At 36.7% G+C, this 20,182-nt stretch overlaps 1 protein-coding gene across 6 annotated transcripts in view; it reads right to left on the bottom strand.

The window, feature by feature from the left end:
* Plcb4 (phospholipase C beta 4) overlaps positions 1-20,182 on the bottom strand; it is a 353,129-nt gene that overhangs the window by 315,680 nt on the left and 17,267 nt on the right. For all 6 annotated transcript variants that reach the window (XM_090352005.1, XM_090352009.1, XM_090352003.1 and 3 more), the window contains exon 2: positions 417-475. The gene's annotated coding sequence lies outside the window, so the exon portion shown is untranslated. The remainder of the gene's footprint in view (positions 1-416; positions 476-20,182) is intronic.

The raw sequence follows: 20,182 nt of genomic DNA on the forward strand, positions 1-20,182 counted from the left end.
GGAGAGTCCATTCTTGAGATTGGCCCAAATTCAGATGACAAACTGCCAAGTGATGTAAGCAGAAATGATTCCTAAGCAAAAATCTATAATATTTCTAAACTTCATGTCAGAATTCTTAAGATCTTGATGTGGGTGGCAAAATGGGGACAATGACAAACAACAGTCCTTACACTGTCTGAAGGAAAATGGACTGAGAAGAGACCCTTGCTAGTCTCATATTCTAGCCTGCAGTGTAGATCCCCTGAGAGGGCATTTCTGAGGTCCTTTCCAATAGTTAAAAAAAAATTTTAAAACCTTTACTTTTGGTGAAAAAGAGGAATGGTGGCTGAAGGTACAGAAAGAAATAAACGCATTAGGGATGGGAGAATGTGTTACATTAATACCTCAAAAGAGGCCTGGTGGCAGGAACAACATACCTTTAGCTGAATTATGTCAGAGGTCAGAAGTAATGAAGTTGAGACCACTCTTTCGGAACCTAGAGGAAAAGAATAAAAGCTTATAAACTGGAATGGCTCACAGTAGGAGACATAACATTCAATATAGCTATAGACCAGACTAATAATTAATGAGTAAATGAGGTCTTAGTAATGTGGCAGTGTCTTTTGAGTTGTATATCTGTTTGTCTGCTGTAAGGATCCATGTTTGCAAACCAGAATGTACTCTGTGATAAATGACATATGGCTCCTGACTCATAACTCGCTTCCTAACATAGGACTCAGAAACTAGAATTTCTCTTCCCCAAGCCACAGCTTAGAAACTCTAATCTTGCCTTGCCTTTTCTATCTTTTCTATCTATAACAGTTCTCTGACCTATCCTTGTCCCCTTGGTAGATCATAGGACTCTTAACATTGCAGCAGGGTCCTCTCCCATTACCCTGGAGAAAGGAATGCAGCACTGAAGGCAAGAAGATCAGAATTGATACACCTTGCTGGATTTTCTGCCTTCCTGCAGAAACAATCTAATCTTAAAAGAAAACTTCATAAAAATTCTAGAAGCTGGGGTGGGAGTTTGGCCTACTGGTAGAGTGCTTGCTTAGCTTGCACAAAGACCCGAGTTTGATTCTTCAATACCACATATATAGAAAAAGCCAGAAGTGGTGCTGTGGCTCAAGTGGTAGAGCTCTAGCCTTGAGAAAGCCCAAGGACAGTGCTCAGACCCTGAGTTCAAGCCCCAGGACTGGAGAAAAAGAAAAAAAAATTCTAGAAGCTGAACACCAATGGCTCATGCCTATAATCCTAGCTACTCAGAAGGCTGAGATCTGAGGATCACAGTGCACAGCCAGCAGGGGCAATAATGTCCAGGAGACACTTTTCCTCAATAAACTATTCAAGAAAAGCTGGAAGTGGTGCTTTGTCTCACATGATAGAGCACTAGACTTGAGCAAAAGAGGCTCAGGGATAGCACCAGACCCAGATTGAAGTGTCCCACTAGAATACAAGTTATTGATTTCACAGGCTAGTCTATCATCTTATCATCAATAAAGACCAACCAACAAAATTTTGGATTTCCTAAAATATTTTTGCCTCAACATTTATCATACATATTTATATTGGTCTTTTATGATAATCATTTTATCAGAAATTATCCTCTTTGCCTGTGATTAATTCTCAGTTCTCTGTAGGTTATCTCAGAAGTTAAAATGTAAAGAAATATTTTTGGTGTGGAAAATAAATATTTACTTAATGATTTTATAGTCATTTCACAGTAAGCAATCTGTATGTTGCATATTTTTGAAGTCCAATTTTGAAGCAAATCAGTAATAATCTCTCAGTTTGGTGTCTCAGCAAGTGCATACTTGAAATGTCCACTTTGCAGTGTTTATATTCAAGTGCTTACTTTATACTTATGGTGCAATTTATCTTAAATAGGGCTAAAATATTTTCCTCAGCTGCACTCCTCTATTTCTACTTCAGAAATTAGAATGTACGTGTCTTCACATGAGATTTCCCATGCCTTACTGCATGCAATAATTTCTTCTTTTTGATATCTAGGGATAAGTATGACTTATAACGTATATGTTGGTAACTATTTGGGGAGTTGCATGACAGCAGAACTGAGCCATTCCAAGGATGGTAATGTCGCTGATTTGAACAAGCCACTGCAAACTAGAGAGGAAAAGACGCTATCAGAACAAGACAGCAATGAGGTAAGACTTGACTAGCTTCATCCATCTGTGATTATGATTAAACAGGGCAGGAAAGCCAGTCACTGGACGCCCACTCCTGTAATCCTAGCTAGTCGGCAGGTTAAGATCTGAAGATGTAGTTTCCAATCCAACAAACGCAGGGAAGTCCCTGAGACTCTTACCTCCAAATGCCTACCAAAATGGGGAGCTGTAGTGCAAATGGTGGAGTACCAGCTTCCAGCTAAGGGACAACATCCAAACCATGAATTCAAGACGCAGTACTGGTACAAAAAGGTTTAAAAAAAAATTTACATAGTAAGAGTAAAATAGGAAGGGATGTTGATACAGCTTGACCCAGAACAAAATTAAAATCTAACGAAGAGCCAACTAGAGGGCAACACTACAGGATGCTGTTTGCGTTGTCAGGTGTAACCACTATGGTTTTAGGACCCCCTCCCCCCCCAAAAAAGTCTGAAGAGATTCTGCCATTTGAAGTGATGACAATCACACCACGTGTCTAATATCTGGGGCTTTCCTAGCATGCATAGATAATTCCCTGGACACATGCACTCATTAGAATCAAAATCTACCAATATATTCTTCAGGATTTCAAACTCATTGAAGAATAAAAAGTATCCGTGGAAAACAAAAGCAACTTGGGAGCTAAGAGAAGTCCACGAAATTCAGAAAACAAAGTCTCTGTGGAGACCACCCTATGAATGTCCACAGCCTTCTCATTGTAGTCAATGAAGTAACCATAAATCACAACTTGGGCTGACAAAGAAAATACTACAGAAATAAATGAAAGGTATCACACAAGTTTTCTCTGGCCATGGACTATTGCAAATTTCTAAATCCTAGGCTTCCTAAAAAGATGTCACAGGGAGGAACATCAAGATGAGTTGAAATAAAGCTATTCCAATAAAACCAGATATGCATCTGGATATATTCCTTTCTCATACCTCATATGAATGGCAACAGAGCACATGTGCTATTTTTTCCAAATGGTTATTTATTTAAATTCCTGACAAATTCAAATATTGAATGTAAAAATCTTACATTTAATTCAGCCCAAAATGGCATATGTTAGGAAGCATAAAAATGCTTCTCAAACACTCTACACTGTAATAAGAACATTTATGCATTTATTTATTTGTTTTTTTGGTAGTCCTGGGCTTGAACTGTCCTTAGACACTTTTTGCTCAAAGCTAGCACTCTGCCACTTGAGGCCTCAGTGCCACGTTCGGCTTTTTCTCTCTGTGTGATGCTGGGGAATCGCACTCAGGGCTTTGTGCATGCTAGACAAGCATGCTACCACTAGGCCATGCTCTAGGCCCAAGAATATATCTTTAATAGACAACCTAACTTTTTAAGAAAGATCACCTTTCAAACTTCAGTATAATAATAATTTTTTAAAAAGCATATTTTCCCATGAAGGACAAAAGTAAAAGGCCTCCACTAGCAACAGAAAGTAACCAAGGCCAAATTTAAGACCTGTAATGATCTGATTGTTTTGGGTTTATTTGCAGTATTAAACAAATAGTAATCTTTAAATCAGACTTCATTTTTATGCAAATGAACAGATTAAAGACATTTTATTCCAATGATTTGGTTTCTAAAGTCATAGCTGAATAAAATCAAATTGAAAGTGCAAAAATAAATCAAAATTTACTCAAAATTAGAACTCAAGCCTTTACGTCAGTTCTATCCCCAAAACATATTTTAACATCTTGTTTAATTTCATAATGTATATCAGTAAACATGTAAATTTATTTTTAAAACTTTCTATTTCAAACCAATACGGGGAGTGGGTGGTGGGTGGGGGGGAGAGTAATGGGTACCAAGACATGTGAAAGGGTATCAATGTATGTGAATTAATGCACCTTCTATCTGGCAAATATCATGTAACCCTTTCATTAATTACAATAAAAATATATTTAAAAAAAAACCTTTCTATTTCAAAACAACTCAAAGCCTAACTGAGCTAGGTAGGTTAAAAACAAACAAACAAACACAGAACCAATAGCTTCTCCTACCCCCCCCACACACATTTTTTTAGTTGTCCAAACCAATGAGCCCTATTTATGATTTCTATATAGAAATATGGATAGAGAGAAAAACGTAAAGGAGGTAATGGCTTAGTGTAACGCAAGTTAATTATCCACTACTATAAATTGTTTCCAATCAAGCCTAATTAAAATGCCTAATGGAAAAATATCCACAAGCCTGTAATTCAGCCTCTGACCCTGAACCTGATACTTGGGTGAAACATGTCAAGTAGGTTTACTTCTAATGAGAATAATGTTGTGTAGATTCGGAAACCATGACAGAGATTCTGTCCCAAGAGAGCACCAATTATTTGAAGACTCTGCACACATTAATTCCAGGGGACTAGATTTTAGATTCCATACATTAATTACAGGGAATCAGATTCACCTCCATACTACACAAAAATGTAAACACTGGGCAGGATACACAGATGAAGATCAGGGAAATTACATTAATTTTAACTAATATCAAAAGGGCTAGACTTTAGGCCGGGAGTTTGGCCTAGTGGTAGAGTGCTTGCCTAGCATGCATGAAGACTTGGGTTTGATTCCTCACCAGAAGTGGTGCAGAGGCTCAAGTGGTAGAGCTCTAGCCTTGAGGAAGTCCAAGGACAGTGCTCAGACCCTGAGCTCAAGCCCAGGACTGGCAAAAAAAAAAGGGGGGGGGGGGCCTAGACTTTAAACCAGGAAGTTTACTTAAGGAAGTAAATTGCAAAGGCCGAGAATATTAAGTTACAAGATGAGAAGATACAAGAAGAGCTAACTAAATCTACCTCTGCTTTAAAAAATCGGTTTTACTTATCTTTTAAACTGGTAAAAATTTGGGATTTCTTAAAGAATGACAGAAAGAATGAAAGGTCATATCTGACAAAAAACAAAGTTGAAAGGCTATCAGTGTTTAGGAATGAGCCTCGTTCAATAATTTTTTTTTCCAGTTCTGGGGCTTGAACCAGGGTGCTGTCCCTAAGTGTCTTTGTGCTCAATGCTACTGCTCTATAGTAGCTTAGGCCTCAACATTGGCTTTTTCTGAATAGTTTACTGGCAATAAGCCTCTCATGGACATTCCTGGCCAGGATAGCTTAGAACCATGATCCTCAGATCTCCGACTCCTGAGCAGCTGGGATTATAGGTGTGAGCCACAGGTGCCTGGCTTCCTCTTATTCACCCAAAAACCATTGTCTAAGGATCAAGAATTGCTAGATTGACATGACAACTCAAAGTATGAAAGCCAAACGAAGTCTTTAACTCTCATTTTCTGCATGAAGAGCAAGAAATGTTTCTCTTTTTTTAATGCACAATATTTTTTATAACATTATCCAATTAAAGAGATAAATGTAGTTACCTAGGCTTTGGAGCTAGATTATTAGAGTTATAATCATGATTGGTATGATAACTTGAAGACACTGAAAAGATGCTTAAATCTTTTAAATGTTATACAACACAATGAGAACACTGCTATTTCAATTTTCTTAATTCTGCAAAAATAGGCACATTTTCTTTTCTTTTTTAAATATGTTTTTATTGATATATGATTTTTATTAATATATTTTATTAATATAAGGGTTACATTATATTCATCAGATAAAAGGTGCATTACTTCGCAAACATTGCTATCCTTTTGTCCCCATTTCCTTCCCCCTACCCCTCCCCTCATCTTGTTTTCCCCCTTCCCTATCCTATTTCAAATGAACAAACATATATATAATATATCAGGTAACAAGGTAAGATACTGTAACAATATGAGATAATCAAGAGACAACAAAAGATGTTTCTCTTTTTTATTTCTCCTTACTTTAACTCTGCTATACTAAAATAAATCTTTGCTAAATTATCTCACTTAGTGAGATTCCTTTTTTTGTGCAATACCTTGAGATGCTTTTCATGATTAGATCTTAAGGTTCTGTAAGTCTGTGTGGAAAACTAGGAAGCTAGAGGAATCCTCATCCATCTTCTGGTGACAGTAATACATGAACTATGTCTACTTCAGTTGACTCCTTTTCAGACAGTGAACTTTAAATAAGAAATTCCATAATAGCTTACTGAAAGCCTGAGTCCTGAAACCTTGCCCATGTCTGGAAAGAGCAAAGTTTGAGTTCCAGCTTTCTTGGTCATATTTAAATCCTGCATATCTTCTTTTCAAAACAACATCAGTTTTCTGCATCAATCCCCCAAAGTAAGCCTGCATCTGAGACCTATCTTGTCAGTCTATTGTCAGTTCAGATGTTCATCATCATGCTTTTGACCCAGAAATCAACCTGCAGACTTATGGCCACTAATCTTTGATAAGGAAGCCCCACCCCCCCCAAAAAAATAGGATGGAAGAAAGACAGCATCTTCAACAAGTGGTGCTGGCAGAATTGTTTAAGCACCTGAAGAAAACAAAAGTTGGGTCCTTTTATGTCACCCAGCACCAGAATTAACTCCAAATGGATCAAAAACCTTGAGGTAAAAGCAGATACCCTGAAAACTTTACAAGAAGGAATAGGAGATTTACAAGGTCTCCTTGGCACAGGTCAAAACTTCCTTAATTAAAACCCAGAAACACAACAAATTTAAAAAAAAGTTTGGACAAATGGGACTGCATTAAACTGCAGAGCTTCTGTATGGCAAAGGACATAGCTAGCATGTTCAATAGAAAGCCCACAGAGTGGGAGATCTTCACTAGCCATACAACAGACAAGGGCCTCATATCTAAAATATATCCACAGCCAAAAAATTTGAATGACTCCAAAACAAATCTTCAAAGAAACAACTATCCTAGTAAGAGGTGGGCTAAAGACTTAGGGACTTCTCTGAAGAAGAAATAAGAATGACCTATAGACACATGAAGAAATATGCTCCACATCTCTGGCCATAAAAGAAATGCAAATCAAAACAACACTAAGATTCCACCTCACTTTAGTTAGAATGGCCAAGATCAAGAAATCTAATAACAACAAATGCTGGCAGGGATGTGGCCAGAAGAGATGGCTTCTACACTGTTGGTGGTGAACGAGTGTAAGTTTGCTCAACCATTATGGAAAGCAGTATGGTGATTCCTTAAAAGACTAAACACAGAATTCCCCTATGACCCAGCAATTCCACTCCTTGGCATTTACCCAAATGTTCAGAAACAAGGACATACTAAAGCCACTAGCACAAAGATGTTCATTGCAGCATTATTTACCATAGTGAAGATATGGAGCCAAACCAGATGTCCCTCAGTAGATGATTAGATCAAGAAAATGTGGTACTGATACACAATGGATTTCTATTCTGCCATCAGAAAGAGTGGCATTTCCCTATTTGTAAGGAAAAGGAAAGACTTGGAAAAAATCATACTAAGTGAAGTAAGCCAGACCCAAAGGAACATAGGCTCAACTGTTTCCCTCATTTGTAATAATTAGGACACATCTAGGACTCTCCTAGCAGAGGATTACAATAGTGCAAATTCTAGGTACATAAAGTCATATAGGATGAGACTAACTGAAAGGATTTCTAGGATAGGGAAACAAGAGCTTTATCTTGTATGATTGTTCTTAATGTACTATGTTATTTCTCTTCTCTTTTTTTGCCCTTTGGTTAATCTCATATTGTTACAGTATCTGACTTTGTTACCTTGTATATTGTATATATATTTCTTTGTTTATTTGAAATATTAAAGGGAAAATAAGATGATTAGAAGGGGGTGGGAGGAGGGAAATGGGAACAAAACCATGAGGAGGGGTATCAATGTGTGAGAAGTAATGCACTGACTATCTGGCGAATGTAACTGTAACCCCTCTATACATTACCCCGACAATAAAATGTATATATATTCTAAAAATGAAAAATAAATGTGTAAAAAATATTATATAGATATTATGGTATATCTAGGATCTTTTTTCAAACAATTCAATTGGGGTCACTAATGAAGAAAAGTAATACCCAAGAGTTTGTTGTGGTTTCAAGATCAATACTCTTATGTCCAAGGAAAGTTGAGTGAAAAATATACAAAACTGTGTATCTCATAAATATCATCACATTTCTGTTATCAAAGATTCCACAACAAAAAGGGAGGCAAAAGCTTCAAAATGATTGCAAGCAAAAATGTTAAAAATCAAAAATCACATTATAGGAATTAAATAGCTTGGAGGTATGGTTTTGTGACATACCAATAGCCTTGAAAGTTTATTCCAAAGAAAGAATATCACGTATATGCTTACTTATAATAATGTTTCTTTCTTATTAATATTATTTCAAAAATCTACATTTTAATTAAGTGATAATGGAGGAACAAACACTGATCTTTGTATACTTGGGAAAAACTACTGATAGTTAAATATGCCTTTGATTAACATAATTGGCAGCATGGATGATTTATAATTACTAACAATGTGATCTGTTTCATTAGCAAAAACCTTTGTAAATAAGAGATCTGAAAATAAACAAATCAAAAATGAAAAGATCTTTTACTAGTACAAGTGTTGGAACCACAGACATAAATTACTGGATCTGCAACCTTCTTATGCTTGCTAAGTGATTTGTCGCTGGGAAACAGCCAAAAGATGGGTACTCCACAGATTATAACACTAATGTTGGCTAAAATGCATAAGAGACAATTAGGAGTTATATGAGGAGAGAGCTCAGCTTTCACAATAATCAGGGAAAGTCACACACCACACATAAAACCATTCTCCAGGCCTCAAAATTTCATTTACTGGCTCTGCAAGTACCACAGCCAAAAATTTGACCCTAAACAGAAAATAAAAAACTGAATTTATGCCATGGTTTGCAGAATGAGCATGGGTACAGCTGTTCCATGCCTCTTTCAAAAATGAACCCTACGTAAGAAGAAATTTAGGTTACTTTGGAATACGCACAAGAATATGCCTAAGACCTAACATGAGGTAACATGATTTAAAATGAGATAGACAAACAGACAGAGATAGACTTTGGTGCCAGTGGCTCACACCTGTAATTCTAGCTACTCAGAAGGCTGAGATCTGAGGACTATGGATTGAAGTAAGTCCAGAAAAGAAGGTCTGTGAGATTCTTTGCACATCCAAAAAGTACGAAGTACAACCGTGGCTCAAGTGATAGAGTTTAGTTTTGAGTGGTAAACAAAATAAAACAAAATACAAACAAAAACCCCCACAAAACTCTAGGGGATAGCACCTAGATTATGAGTTCAAGCCCCAGTCTGCACCAGAGAGAGAATGAGAAAGAAAATTAGAAAGAGGAAGAGAGAAAGAAACGGAGGAAGCATTCATCATTTTATTGCTTGTTTAAATTTTCCTAGCCTAAAATAATGTTTCCTTTCCAATAAACAATGCCAGAGATTCATAGATAATTCGTCTAAGTTAACAGATAAGGTAGAAAATAAGAGTGTTGTAGGAAAATCAGAGTAATTCAGCTTTCAGAGGCAGCCTTGAAAATTTATTGTGGAAAGGCTCTTCGGTCAAAGAGAAGAGCATGTGGAGAATAATTCTGAACAAGTTACATGACAGAGGGCAGGTAAACCAAATTCAGTTGTTTTCAATGTAAAATTTCTCTTTCTAACAATTTACTACATGAGCTCAGAGAAACTTCTGTTAGTTTACATACTTCCTTAAACACTTTGCATCCATAAGGCCATATTCAAAGTCTAATTTTATTAAGTTGAGGATGTAATATCATGAGTCTTTAGAGCTATAACAAATACTTATCCAATGAATGAAGCAGCAACCAAGATTCACCAAATCACAAGACTAAGAAGTGATGGACATAAAAATTCGCAGGTATGATGTCATGACCACTTGTCTCTTCATAATGTTGATTTTCTTCTGAAAGGAAACATCCTAAACTAAAATGGTTTGTCCTACAGCCATTGTCCTACACCATTTCACCTGTAGACATCAGGGAGATCACAAGAGAGGATACTGAGAAAGCTTATTCCCACAACATGAACACGTTTCCTCATGGTCTTCTGTGGGAGGTTCAAGGCCATCACCTGACTGTATATGAGGACAAATCCCAGAGAAGAAGGGAAAAAATATGAAACAGATTCGGTTTTACAATGGCATTACTGAAATGCTGTCTCTTCCCCTAATTGGTAGTGGTGGTTGTTCTTTGTCAGTTCTAGGGCTTGAAGTCAGGGCCAGGGTGCTGTTGCTGAGCATTTTCACTCAAGGCTAGCACTCCCCACATCTACAGCATCACTTCCAGTTTTCTGGTGGTTAGCTGGATATAAGAGTGACATGGACTGTTCTGCCTAGACTGGCTTCAAATCGTGATCCTCATACCTCAGCCTCCCAAGTAGCTAGGATTATAGAAGTGAGACACCTGGCCTGGCCCTAAATGCTTCTTAACCATGTGAAGTATAATGAATTTCTGTGAATTTAACTTGTTTTTTCTATCATTCACTGCTGAAAATGTTCTAACACACACCAGGTCTAATTCATCCTTTCACTTTCTGAGTTCTCAGAAATCACTCCTGTTTCTGCCCAAGTGCTCTCCACAAGCATAGAATAACACAGTCACATCATCATTCCTGACAGGAACAGTTCCCACTGGTCAGAAGAGCACAGTTTACCCGAAGGTCAACCAGGTGGAGGAGGAACAGTCATTAGAAAATCTCAAAAACAACAGGCTATGTCATTCTGCCCTGATGAACTGTAGCTCCCTTTAGGCCACCACACTAATATGAAAGATTCCAGAAAACAATGATCAAAAAAAAAAAAGGAGCAATAGTTTTCCATGTTCAAAGAAGTGGAAAAGCTTCTGATTCAGAATCATCTTCAAAGGCTGTCTGTCTCCACAGAGAAAAGCAAATTTAGAAGCCTGGCTAGATTAAATATCAGAGATAAAATGTCAGGAGAAAACAAAAGCAATACAAAAATTTGAAGGTATAAGATGTGACCTGATTCAAATGCTGCGATATTGCTTGTATAAGACCTCAGACACACACCATCTAAAGAAAAGTAAAATTTTATAGTCATTTCTCTCAATACAGCTATTGCAGAATAAATCAATGTGCAAAACAATCTACCGATTACTTTTCCAAGATAATTTGACAAACAGTATGAAATTGTCAAAACAAAATTCTGTGAGCCTGATTTCTGGAAATTTAATAATAAGTGGGATGAACTGAGACAGCCAGCATGACATTTTTTACACTGTAAATGTCTATAGAAAGAAAAGAACTTTTTCTTTTACACTTTCTCTTTCAACATTTAAGATGTAGTTATTATAAACAAGACAATGGGATGGGCACTTCACATCATTTCCTTAAAACCTCTCCCAGCTAAGTCACTAGTTTTTCCCCTTTTCATGAGGACAAGGTCAGACAGAAGTAGCTAAGGAGATTGCTTTAAGTCTTACTCCCAGTGAAAGGTGGACCAGATATCTGAATCAGGAAGGTCATCTCTTACTTTTTTGTTCAACTAGGTTGTTTCTTCCCTTTGGCTCTTATTAAAACATTATTTATAAACTTCACACAAACAGCTGCAGAAACATTCAAAAGAATCTTTAGAGTATGGCCTCAAAAGCATACAGAGTCAGTTTGCACTTTAACCTCAAGTACAATCACTCTTGCCCCAGATTACACACAAGACACTGTTCTGCACAACCCAATTGGTGATTCTCTCTAATGACTATTACAGCTAGAAGGAACAACAAAAGTTGCACTTATCCATGGCCATTTCATTTTGGTTTTGTGTTTAAATCCACTTTGCAAAAGAATGACCTAGAAACTATAAAAATTAATCTGAGTGTATGGCTCTAGTGTCTCTCAGAAATACTGAAGTTGGATCTTAAATGGATCCCAAAGACCAATGTGTTTTATTAATGGCTTGATCCTAAGCCATAGGATCTTTAAAAAAAAAAAAAAAAGATAGGACATAGTAGAAATAGAATTAGTTACATCACTGGGATAGCACCTGAATGAATAAGGATAGTGGGACCCACTCTCTCCCCACCCCCTTTCTTTCTTAATTTCTCTTTTACACACACACACACACACACACACACACACACACACACACACACAGAGCACCTCTTCCCCATTTATAATTGTGTACACAAATTCAGAAAACATATATAGTACCAAGATCCCAGTCCCTGAGTGGGCTTATAAATAAAAATCTACTGCATCTATACATACAACTTATCAGATCAGATGAAGCAGTATGAAACAGTAAACTTGTTGAAACCAAACTAGAAAAGAAATTCACTGGAAAAAAATAAAGAGTACATATTGTAACAGATTCCTAACACTTTCCATTGAATAAATAATACCTCTTTAAAGTTGATGAAAATCTTGGTGAAAATATTTATCCAGCCAACATTTTTAGTGACATAAACTGTTATGATTCCAAAGATATAAATTTAGCAACTTCATCAATGCTCATAGAGAAGAAATAGACTTACCACCCCCGAAACATTCGGTAATTATTTTAACACAATATGTGCACTGTCTATGATGTACATGCATAGATGGAAAAGCTGGCTGCAATGTATCAGCCTGAACATGAGCTTCTCTGCTCTGCCACTTCAGGTGGATTTGTCTAGCAATTCCCTATCTAAATAAACTTTGGTGCAAATCTTTATTTCTGTCATAGAAACTATCAAATACCAATGCAGAGCGGACAATAAAAAATGTCATTACATTGAGACAGTTATTTCTGAGACAAGCAATAAGGCATAATTTTTTCCATGTCCAGAGTTTAAAGAAAAAGAATGATTTATGTGTGTTGTGGGGAGTGGGGAGGGGGGCCAGTAGTGAGGCCTTGTGCCCTTGATTGGCTTTCACTTGGCTTTTGTGCTCAGTGCTGGCAACCTACAACTTGAGGCACTGCTTTGCTTCCAGCTCTTTGCTGGCTAATTGCAAATAGGAGTTTCATGGACTTTTTCACTTTGGATAACTTTGAACTTTGGATCTCAGTCTCCTGCCTGACTGGCTAGGATTCTAGGCACGAGCAACCAGTGCTGGGCTTGATAAAGAATGAGTTACTAGGGCCTAGTGGTAGAATGCTTGCCTAGCATACACAAAGACCCGGGTTTGATTTCTCAGTACCATATACATGGAGAAAAAAAACAAAACAAAAAAAAAACAGAAGTGGTCCTACGGCTCAAGTGGTAGAGCTCTGGCCTTCAGAAAGCCCAAGGACAGTGTGCAGGCCCTGAGTTCAAGGCCCAAAACTGGCAAAAAAAAAAAAAAAAAAAAGAATGAATTACCATAGGACATCAATGCTTTTCCAAATAATGACTGAATTCTCTTTAGAAAGATATAAAAATATTCTTTTTCTGATGAACTCATTTAAATAATATGCCATAATACTAAAAGGAAATAGGATTGTCAACATTGTATTAGCACTGACCATTTTCTTCTACAAAGTTCTATTTCAATACTTTCCTTCTTTTCCAAAGGCCAATTGTTTTAAAGGACACATTTAACAGGAAAGAAGGGGAGAAAGATACTTTAATATACACACAGATATACACAGTCTAAAAGAAAACGAAAACTCTTCTCAAATCTCTAACTCAAATCTCCAAGCTTTCTAGCAAATTAGGACTCCTTTAGCATGCTTACCTTGCTTAAAGTATACCCTGAAAAATAGGCCAAAGCATTTATAGTCCCCCTTGCATTTGACCCCACATCAGAAAGACACTGCCCCATTTACAAAATAAGATATTGAGGTCCACATGAAATTAATTGCCACCATCTCAGGGCTGGAAGGGAAAAAAAACAGGCTCAAGTGTTAAAATTACTCCTTTGTATATATCAACCATCTTTCCTTCCTTCATTTTCTGCATTTTAAAGTGATTCTTAACAACAGACTAAGACTCAAAAATGTAGTCTACAAATAAACTTTCAGGAGTTATATTTAGCAGCTTCTTGATTATATTGTACACAATCTTGGTACAGCTTCCTACCCGCTTAGTCTAGACAAAAGGAATTTCTATTAATTCTTAAAAGAAAAAAGATGAGCAAAGTATATATAGATTAAAATAAATTTTACCAGAAAAGACCAGAGTTTGGTTGTTGTTGTTGTTGTTTTTTGGGGGGTGGGTAGTTAGTTGTTTTACATCAAAAAGTATTCTTAGTTGCCTAAAGTAATTATTTATTATGATTAGACTAAGGGCACTTTTTTCCTCTCTATGCTTTTCAGTTATTCAAGATTTTTATAATGATTGTATAATACTTTTTATAGGCTCCAAGTTATTTTAAGAATCCTAAAGAATTTTAAGATTTTTAAGAATCTACTGAATTTTATCTTTTTCATTCATTTAAAGCTGTATTATATAATAAGTAATACATGCTAATCGATGTTTTTAAAACATTTTGATAATTAACTCCAGTCAAAACTAATTAACTTTGAAGTTACTTCTTTTCATACTCTCATTTTATTATACATCAGATTCTGGTAGAAAAATCACTTTAATTCAAAATTAACTAATAAACTGTCAGATACTTCTACATATGCTACAAAAAATATAGAAAAATACCTGCTTTTGTCCTAAGCTCCTTTACTATTGCTACTTACTCTTTGCCAGCTACTAAAATATATTTATGTTTTATTAATCTCATCATCACTGACAGTCATATGGGGACTAAAAAACATATATTTATGTCTACAGATATGCAGACATATGTATATATTCAACATATAAACTTATGCATACATACAGTTAGATACACAGTCTAACAGCAAAGGAAGTTCATATGGTACATATAAAATATATAAATGTAAATATGCTCAGCACTGTTCAGAGATTTCTAGCAGAGATGCCTGCCAATCCAGTTTTAAGTTTTATGTACCTTAACCAACCTGACCAACTAGTTTGATTATACTAACAATAGCTTTAAGCTATTTTTTCCACAGCTATGATCTATTCTTTAATCAAATTGGTAAAGAATGTGACAGATTAGAAAACTCATTCTTCTCAGTATATTGGTCACCTTTCTCTCCCCCTAAGAGCAAAATCCAACAACATCCATGAATCTATTCATTAAACATTTTTTTATTGAGTGTTTATCTTTATCTTGAAGGGAGAAAATTAAGAGGGTGGAAGCTCACAAAATACAAGTGTAGCTGAACTTATCTGCGCCACTGTGATGTGGACCTAATAATATCTCAATTATTTTTTTTTTTTTTGCCAATCCTGGACTTGGGCTCAGGGCCTGAGCACTGTCCTTAAGTTTTCTTAAGGCTAGCACTCTACCACTTGAACCACAGCACCACTTCTGGCTTTTTTCTATGTGTGTAGTACCGAGGAATCGAACCTGGGTCTTTGTGCTTGGTAAGCAAGCACTCTACCACTAGGCCAAATTTCCAGCCCCTCTCAATTCTTTTAAAAGTAGGGTAGAATGAGAATTCTGAATTGGAGTGTTGAGCACTGAGCTAGAAGATCTCCCTTCATATATTTCCAGAACTTGTTACAACATGACCAGACCGGATGAGAGATCATTCACCAAGAGATCAATGCACAAGAAGAATCTGCATTGCAGGAGATGAATGTTAAAGAAAATTTGATAATTTTTTCTTTCCAAGTCCTCTCCAAGAATTAAATCAACTACCCAGAACAACACTCATAAATTGGGTACAACTACGACAATGGGGACTGATATTCTACTCCCTGACTGAATATCTTCCTCCAAGCAGAAACTCCTAACCCACTCAGTGGGAAAGGGGTAAAGGTGGAGCCAAAAGCCTAGCTGGTGCTACTTGTGAAAACTGAACAAGATATATATTTTTTTTTTAAAGGCTTAGGAAAAATTGGAAAGACACAAGTACTTCAAAAGTCTGGTGGCACTAAAATGTGAGTTTTCCTATGGGCCATGGGAATACACCGGGAGGTAGTCAGGCCTGAAAGATCTTTTAAGGGTACCACCCAGTGGGCCTTCTGGGCAAAGATACAGGCACACTCCAGTGGTGTAACACAAGAGGACAGGAGGCCAAGAGCATGAAGAGTCATCCAAAGATGGCCCATATCACATAATGTCATGGGGTCAATGGATCCTGCCAATGTGCATAAGAAAAACAGCCATGACCAGGTACCAGGGGGACACATCCATATCCTAGCTACTAAGGAGGTTGAGATCTGAAGATCGCAGTTCAAAGCCAGCCTGGGCAGGAAAGTCCTTGAGATTCTCATATCCAATAAACTACTCAAAAAAAAAAAGCCAGAAGGGGCTCTGTGGCTCAAATGGTAGAGTGACAATCTTTAGCAAAACAAGGGTCAGGGACAAACCCTAGATCCTGAGTTCAAGACCCAGGACTGGAAAGAAGGAAAAAGAAAAAGAGAGAAAGGAAGGAAGGAAGGGAGGGAGGGAGGGAGGGAGGGAGAGAGGGAGGGGAGAGAAAGAGAGACAGAAAGAGAAAGAAAAAGAAAAAAGAAATGAAGGAAGGAAGGAAGGAAGGAAGGAAGGAAGGAAGGAAGGAAGGAAGGAAGGAAGGAAGGAAGGAAGGAAGGGAGAGAGGGAGGGAAGAAGGGAGGGAAGAAGGGAGGGAGGGAGGGACCTGCTAAGTGCAGCTGTCTCAGCTCCTTTTCTACCTCTCTTACCATCTCTGGAAGGGCAGGGCTAGGTCAGTGAGAGGAGGGTACAAGGTGTAGAGTAAAACTACCCTTCTTCCTCCCTGTTGATCACCAAGCCCAGGATCAGGTATCAGGACTGAAAGGGGCAGAAACCATATTGTCCTATTTTGAAAACTGCCATTCCAATAACTTAAAATGACTCAAAAATCACAGAATGTGCCACAATTATTATCTAACATAGAAGCAATAAAAGAAAAAACAGCATTTTCTGTTTCTGTTTTACTAAATGTGGCTGGTTCAAAATACCAGTTGCACTAACATGTACAATATTTTTCACTCATAAAGACAAGTCAGGAAGAAAACTGAGAAGACATTAAAATCAAAGTACAAATTTAATATGCCTCATCAACTTTAAATCAAGAATGTAACCAAAGCAAGAATGACTTTATGGATAGGGAATAAGCACTCCATTTAAATGGCAAAGCTTATCAGAATGGATTTAATAAAACACAAACAGCAAAACTCAACTACACACTATACTAAGACACATTTTAATGCAGGTTGAACAGTGAAAAATAAAATAAACCAGTCAAACAGTGAGCAAATAAAACTTCAGTTACCTATACCAATAAAAATACAAAATAAGTCAGGCACCAGTGGCTCACACCTGTAATCCTAGCTATTCAGGAAGCTGAGCTCTGAGGATGGTGGTTCAAAGCCAGCTTGAGCAGGAGTCTGTGAGAGTCTCCAATTAACCACTAAAAAGCTAGAATTAAAGCTTTGACTCAAGTGGTACAACAGTAGCCTTGGCAAAAAAAAAAAAAAAAAAGGCTCAGTAACAGTACCTAAGGCCTAAGTCAAGACCCAGAACAGGTACAAAAGAAAAGACAAAACAGACTTTAACATAGAACATTACAAGAGAAGAAAAGGAACTTAGTGATGATAAAGTAGACTTGAAATAAAAAGCTAGTGCAAGTCCTTCACTTAAAATACAAGGAAACTCTGGTGAGGTGGTCATGGAACAGTACAAAGGCCAGTTAGCTACACATTTCTCCTCACACTCTCCTTTTCAGGTTCTCAGAAGCAAAGCCAAAAAACCAAAAACAAAACCCTTACCAGCACCTCTACTCTGAGCTTGGTTCAGCAAACCATTCTATTTGGTGAAACCCATCAACTCAGTAGCCAGGCAACACAAGCCATGGAAGCGAAAGCCACAGGGAAAGAGAGAAATGGTACAAAGATAAATGAGTTTGGGGGTCGGGAGGAGGAGGTGTGTGTGTATGTGTGTGCGTGTGTGTGTGTGTGTGTGTGTGTGTATGCCACATTTTACAGTTATATCTTTCCCTCTCCATAAACTTGTGAGATCAAAATGAGCAGTGACAGCAGGGTGGGAATTTCAACGAAAATTTAATTGCTATCACTTCTTATGTTCCAAAGTGAGTCATGCAATGGACACATTTTTAAAATTTTAATCATAACATTCTGCTCAAAAGAAAAAGAAAGAAAGCCACTCCTCATTTTGTGGTTCAAATATCATGTTCTCGGGACCACACGCCCCACTATCCACAAGGTAGAAGATTCTTCAGACAATAAACTATTCTGAGTGTGGAAAATCTCTCTCATCTAAGACAAACTGCCAAAAAAAATGTTTATGAACCATAATTATGTTCTGGATTATTTTATTATGCAATTGAAGATGTTATAAGAAAAGGTATTTCAACCATACTGAGTTCTATCTTTTCAAAAATCTATTCAACTATTCCAGATGTCAAGGTTACAGTCAGTATCACTATACTTTCGACCTGGGAAAGTAGATGTTATGTCTGTCGGCAAGATAGTGCCTGTTTATGCTGCCTTACGTAACCACATGAAATTTAAGACTAAGACAAAACTTGATAATTAATGCTAAAAAATGCATTGCTTAGATATCAAATTTAGAAACAGCAGAATGCATACAAATCCAAAATAGGATGTTAAAAAAATGATACAGGGAAAAGAAGTAGCAGAACAGCATATAACCAGTGTCCTCATCTTACATAGTAATAATAGGACATATCAAAGAGTCTACTATATGCTGGCTACTATACAAATTAAGTTTTAAAATTGAGAATGAGACTGGGCATCAGTGGATCATGCATGTAATCTTAGCAACTCAGGAGGCTGAGATCTGAGGATCAAAGTTCAACGCCAGCCAGAGCAGGAAAGTCCGTAAGACTCTGATCTCTAATAATCTACTTAAAAAAAAAAAAGGGTAGCTGGAAGTAAAGCTGTCGCTCAAGTGGTAGAGCACCAGCCTCAAGTAAGAAAAGCTCTCACATAAGATGCACCATTGATAATATGCTTTGCAGTGTGTGCTTGATAAGAGTGATAAAGCTTAAAGATACAGGGTAAAAAATGTTCTCACACATAGTACCCCGGCCCTGAGTTCAAATTCCTAGGACTGATACACACACAGGAGACAGAGAGAGAGAGAGAGAGAGAGAGAGAGAGAGAGAGAGAGAGAGAGAATGAGTTGTTGCATTTTGAAAAAGCCATACAGTTCATAATCAATGCATTCAAATACAGTCACATGATCACATAGACTCAGGTGAAACACTAAAATTTTACACATAGACACAGAGGAAACTAGACAAAACAAAGGAAAGTAAACAACTTATAACCCTGATCCCATTCTATGCCACAGTTCTGTCTTGTTCACTGGGTAAAGTATTTTAAAGAAAACATATACTTAAATAGTGAAATTTCTGCATGATTTAACTAACAAAATAATATCATCGCTTCGGAGAGTCTTACTTGAATAGTAATATTATGAAAAAGGAAAGTTATTGTATTTCTTTCTTATTTAAAGTATGCCATACAATGCTTTCTAGAAAGATGTCTTTGTATACAACAAATATGTAATAAATATAACCCTTTAACAGTTATATTTCCTATTTTATAACTTCCAGTGTTTCACTTCTCTAGCAGTAATTTACAAAAAGAAAGTTTCAATAAACTAAAGAAAACTAAATTATTTTCATACTATTGTTAAAATACTAAGAATCAAAAGCCAGCATAACTTTAATTTTGTTTGAGGAAACTATCCCAGAGAAATACAGAAACTAAATGTTATCTACCAAATTATAAAGTAGACAATAATTCAGGTTGCTAATCATGTAAAAAGAGTTAAGCTCAGGTGCATGAAATGCTTTAATTTTTAAATTCATTAAAGTATGTGAAACTCAGATAAGAAAAATAGACAAAAACAGACTAGAAGAAATATGCCATTTATCTCATCTCTGCCTATGAAAAGTCGTGTAAAAGCTCAGTGAAAACAAATAAACACTCTGCCATCTAAGACAGCTTGAAACAAAATCACCTTTTGAAATTGGAAATGTATTTTCAAATATAAAAGTTATTATCTGGAATTGATAAGAGCATCCACATTTTATATTATAATACCATTAGTCTAGCTTGCCCATTCTGTTTTCCTAAATTGCCAACACATCCCTTTAAATAAATTATTAACAAGCAAATATAAAATGCCTGCTT

This window comes from Megascapheus bottae, chromosome 18 (genome assembly GCF_031878675.1).
Source record: "Megascapheus bottae isolate mThoBot1 chromosome 18, mThoBot2.hap1, whole genome shotgun sequence".
Taxonomy (NCBI): Eukaryota; Metazoa; Chordata; class Mammalia; order Rodentia; family Geomyidae; genus Megascapheus; species Megascapheus bottae.